We start from the raw sequence: 6,000 nt of genomic DNA, 5'->3' as shown, positions 1-6,000 counted from the left end.
TAGGTGGGTTGCCGGTCTAAAACACTGACAGCTGGCGCACTAGGTAGGGGAAGTCACCGAGTTTCTCCGCGCGAGATTGATGGCACCAGTCATCATCAAGCCGGTGTTCGCTTTTCGAAGCGGGCGCAACCTTCGCCTTCGGCTCCTAGTTTTGCATTGCTGACGGTGCGGATCCTTCCAATGCTGCATCATCAACAACTAGGAGAAGAAGCATCTCGATGAAAACTCTCTTCGACAAGAAGCAGGAGATCTCGTCTAGAAAATCAACAATTTCGATTTGTTCAAACACTGAGTTCGACTACAACTCGGACTAGACCATAGCTCGGACTAGTCTACATGAGCTAGCAATCAAGTCACCACGCAAACCAACTACAACTCCAAGTCATGTTCTGTTTGGACTCTGCAATGCAACCGCAGTGCATCAAGCAATCCTTACTCGAGTCCAACCCGAACTAGAGTCAGTTGACAACTCGGATACAACTATCTAGCGACAACTTTGACTAATCGTCTCGACTAGTTACTAGTCGAAGACGACTACTCCGACTACGTTGCGACACTCGCCGACGACTACTCTGACTATGTCACGACGCTCGCCGACGACTACTTCGACAGGCGACTCGCCGGCGACTACTTCAACTACTCGTCTCAACTACAAAACTAGTCGGGGCAGACTTCGCACCGTCGACAACTAGTCGGAATTGACTCCAACTAGCCGGCTTCACCAGCAACTGTCGCGGCTTTGTCAATGACAACTTCAACTCCCCATCTCGACTAGAAAACTTTCTAGTCGAGGACGAGTCTCGCACCCTCAACAACTAGTCGGAATCAACTCTGGCTAGTTGGCTTGATTGGCAATCGACACGGCTTCATTGACAATCGTCCACGAATCAAGCTAAGTCACTTTTCTAATTATTTTCTAGCTTATTTTCCATATGCGCGCAACACGCGCTCTACTCGCCGGAAGCTCTTGCGCGCAACACGCGCTCTACTCGCCGAAGGGCAGCAAACTCTTGCATGCAATCGCGCTCTTTTTGTCGCAACAACGACTACTCACTTTTGTCTTCTCTTAAGGTCACTACTCTTCTCGAGTAGAACACGCCTTAACTCGTGAAAGCCTCAGGCACATCTGTTACACCTAAGCCCATACGCATATACGAGACAAAGGTCTCACACATGCAGTGGCAACGGCTACCCAGAGACTGAGAGCCTAAGTGTAACAGGCTAACTACTTGGGAAGGGTATGACCGAAACAAGAGCTTGACTCGCAACTTTCATATTGATCACTGAATAAATTTCAGTAGCTTCAATACTCTACAAGTATGCTACATAATGTATGCATCCTTTCTTTTAGATCAAACTTCGGCGACGACACTCCAGTACGCTCAGCGTACCTCCAAAGGCTACTAAGATGATGACTTGAGTGAAAATTCAAGATCCTTGAGTTGATTACTCAATCAATTCAAGGCTCGGGGGCTGATAAGCTACACCAAGATTTCTTTGAAGATGAAAGAAGAAGATTAAAGATTTTGACCCTTAGCTTGATTTTTCGATTCAACCTAAGGCTCGGGGGCTACTCCATATGGAGTGCGACTTTCGCCGCCCTCCATATATGAAGTCTACGATATCAAGATGATCAAAGGCTTTGAGCACACCACAGCCTCATGGCAGCTTTGAGAAACTTTGAAGATTTAGACGAAGTACTCGAAGAGCACCAAGACTACTCGCCGAATATCTTAAGACTACTCGAAGAATGCTACATTCGACTATGAAGCACTCAGGGGCTTGACGGGGATAGATCCCAGTACCCGCAAGGAAGGAAGAAGTCGGACTCCTACTAGGATTTCCCCTATAATCTGAATGGAACTCATACCGAGTACTCCTACTAGGACTCCACCTTGTAATCCGACTAGTTCTCCTACCCCCTGGAGTATATAAAGGAGGGCAAGGGTACCTAGATCGGCAGCTCACCTAAGCTAACAAGTGCAACTCGACACAAGTTCAATACAACCAACACACAGGATGTAGGGTATTACGCGATCTAGCGGCCCAAACCTATCTGAATCGTGTTCCTTGCATCACCATCGACTCCTTGATTCTCGACGACACCCACCACACAAAAGACCACCTTGGGTACTCCCTAGGCGGGTTGCCGATCTAAAACACCGACAACCCCCATCCAGGCCAGTGAGCAAAGAACAAGCTTGGGGGAGGACACCCCCAAGAGAGGTAACTTGTATCTTGTATCTTTTCATTTCCTATTTCTGCATATGACAAAATGAACAAAAATATTTACTTGGTTTCATATGTGTAGTAAGAAATGCTTTACTTCTTCCTTGTTGAGATGATGAATAGTAGCTCTGCCCTATTTCCTTCATGTGCCTAGTTTACAACTTAGTATTCTCCCATGTTTTGAGTTTGTTGGCTGTCGTTCATCCTAGAAGCTTGAATCTTTTGGGTTGCGAGCGCATGATCTAAGTCTAAGTTGTTGCTTGATATGATCTGGTACAATAGAGTTTGCTATGATCTTGTTCTAAATGAAACATGACATCCGGAGTTTTATTTTCAAAATCATAAAAATAATAAAGTTCCTCAATGATGATGATATGTCCTACTAAAGCCATATGATGTTACTTTGTACAACTCGTACACATATGCCGCTTGCTATCACATTGAGCATGGTCAAATTGTTGTGACCCTTGAGAGGTTCTCATCATGCTTTCATGATCAAGATCATGTACACTCCACATATATTCATGCTGATTTCTACACCGAAAGTTACGCAAAAACATGCCTTCTACCCAAATAAATATACTTCATCCCTATGACATGACTCCCCCCTATTCATCATGCAAAAGATATGGTTATGCAAAAAGAGCATCATATGAGGAACTTGTTTTCTTTTCAAAAACTTATAAAAAACCTCCAGAAAGAAAGTTGAACAAGGAGTAAGAAAATGGTGACTTTATATAACCGTTCTATCATGCAACCGCCCAAGACAAGGAAAAAGCCAAAAGTCCCATGGGACTAAGGTAAAAAGGGTGGACAATGCCAACTTATTCAATTCAAGGTAGAGTCCTCTGTTGTACACGTGGTACATGAAAGAAAGAAGGTATTGTAGCAACCCGTGATCAACAACCTAAGTCTTAGGTTTTGTTCGAGACAAGCAAAGGGCAAGTTTGGGGGAGTTTGTTGACGGTCCTTATGAAAGAAATCTGACCGTCACACTACTCAAAGAATAAAGAAAAACTAACATTCCTTACACGCATATTTGTTATCAATAACCTAGTTCCACATGTATTGGCAAATAACTAATTTCATGGATACAAGTCTATACAAGAGAGGAAACATGCACAAATGTGGACGAAACACATAGAAGAACACTTGACGCGTACACAACGGTTAAGAGGGCCACATGCCAGAGCAAATCATCCCAATCCAACGTGGGTCCACGAGGAAAAGGACTAAGGCCCACCAGGCAGCCTACCACGCAAAGGCGGTGGGGAACCAGCTCAGCCCAGAATTGGCCGAACCTGGACAGGCGGTTCCCACCCTCAACCTCCATGTGGCGGTGCCTAGTTGACCAAGGATAGCGGTGGGAGAAGATTCCTCGTGGATGCCTCCCGGGAACCGCCCTCAAGCACCTCTAAAAGGAGAAGGAGAACCTCCCCCTCTCACACACACCACACTTGAAGCCTCTCTCCCCTCTTGTAATCTGAAGCTAGGCTAGAGCTGAATTCTTGTAGTGCTAAGCTAGACTTCGGGTCGGTTGGGAACGTAAACTCCGGCTCTCGGTATGGCTTTGTATTCAACTTGTCAGTATTCTTTTATTCTTTATTCTTGAGATTGGCTTGTGTGTGTGTGTGTCACATTACCCTCATATATTTTTCGTGGCTTAGCCCTGTATGAACTTTGGTCTATTACTTAAGCTATGATCCTGGATATGTATCCAATAAATCCTTTTACACCAATGGACGCCTACCCTTTCCCGATTTTGAGGCTTACACCGAGAAACCTACCTGCATGGTGGTTTTGAGGCCCAAACCTTCCAAACCGTTCATCTCCACTTAGACACCACGCGACCTCCTTGATGTCGATGTGTGCCCGGCCACCGCCAAGCCTTTGACTCCTTCCCGCTTGACTCAAACGATGTTGTCTCCATCACGCCATGTACTCTTGCTCTTTAGTGCACTATGTGGATCCCCTATGACTCCACCCGGACTCCTCAGGTCTCTCGGTCCAATCCTACTCGCATCCAACCTTCACCACCCTTGGTCCATCGGCATGAACCTTTCACTTGAGCTTCACAGCATGATGTCAGCTGCCATGTTGCATCCAACACCTTCACATCATGAGCCAAGAGATACATCAATCCACACAACATTATCAATCACTCATCATCCAAGGGTGACCACCATTGGTCCTCTATATCCTCCTTGATGATTGCATTGACAAAACCCAACACAAATTTATAATATTAAAATAATAAAAAGACAACAAAAGGAAAAAAGAAACTCATTTAAGTGATCCAAATGCCAAGAGAAAAGGCGAACACAAGATCACTTGAAATGAGAAGTCTCAGTCCCCTAAGACAAGGGAAACAACTTGACACAATTGAGACAAGAACAGATGATACCTCAAGAAGAGGCATAAAGGGCTCAGCACCAATCATGTGAAGATCTAAAGCTCAAACCAAATGCCAGCTCCTCAAGAAGAGGTAAAAAGCTCAACATGACTTGCAAAAGAGCAAAAGAGAGCACAAATATCGCAAGATCCCTTTGAAGAGATGCCACAATGAAATGCAACTCACCCTATTGACATGAACCAATTTAAGAACTTCTTTCCAAAATGCAATGCTAGAATTTGTTGCAATTCCCCTTCTTGATAGGAAACAATCTGTGTAATCTTCTCCCCAAAATCAAATGCAAGAATTTGTATGATCTTCTCCCCCTTGTTGACAATGCAAACATCAATATTCGCATGAGAGCACAAAATGCATGCCATGGGGTGTAAAATCTACCAAGCTTCTCAAATGTATCACAAAGCACTTACAAAAGGTACAATAAGATAATGCACAAGCAGATAGATCATAAAGAACAAGCGTATTCGCTATCAAGAGGATATTATGATATAACCAAAAGATGAAGCGATTGGTCAAGTTTTAGTAGTTTATAAAAGTATCACAACATGAGCAAGCACATAGTTAGTAATTACTCGAGCAAGAAGTAAACTAGGCCATGAGAGCTCATACAAGGAAGTTACATTCTCAACAAGAGATGATTGCAAACACCCACATATGCATCACAAGTCATGTTTAACCTTGTTGAAACTAAGTGCCTACTTCTTTTGGTAGACATCATATAACAACTAATCAAGCAAGAATCTTGACATTAAGAAAAAAACTTGGTGAATTACTAAATTATTGAGTTACTGAATTACTATATATTTCTATCATTTATCTTTCATTCACATGAACCAAGTTATATGAAGTGCCTTTGCGGCACAGAGAAGCCATGCTCCCTCAAGGGTGCATCATGGGCTAAACATTTATAATGATACCTAGATCATGGATCCAATTGAAAAAAACATGAATTCCAAGCAAAAACTAAACATGGAGTTAGCATTCAAACAAGAGCAATGCATAACCAAGAGCTACTCATGGGTGATAAGCATTTCAAGATTTATAGTTCACGATTAGCATTAGATTCAAAAAGCATTTAGCTCAACATAGTTATACGACAATATCATTAGGAGCATATGTTGCACATTGCCACAAGATCACCAACTGATGCACTATTTCATAAATGCTTAGGATATATAGGAGAAGATCCTATATTGCAATTTGTACAAAGTGCAATATAATACAAATGCTTAACATGTATGATACAATATGATACAAGAAAAAGCCTGCAGAAACCAACTCAGAAGGGAAAACACACACCAAGCTCCCTCCGCTAACGAGCAAACGTTGCTTGATCTAATGGCTTGGTAAAGATATCTGCA

The sequence above is a fragment of the Setaria viridis genome, chromosome 4 (assembly GCF_005286985.2).
Source record: "Setaria viridis chromosome 4, Setaria_viridis_v4.0, whole genome shotgun sequence".
Classification (NCBI taxonomy): Eukaryota; Viridiplantae; Streptophyta; class Magnoliopsida; order Poales; family Poaceae; genus Setaria; species Setaria viridis.
Note: the sequence above shows the minus strand (reverse complement) of the source record.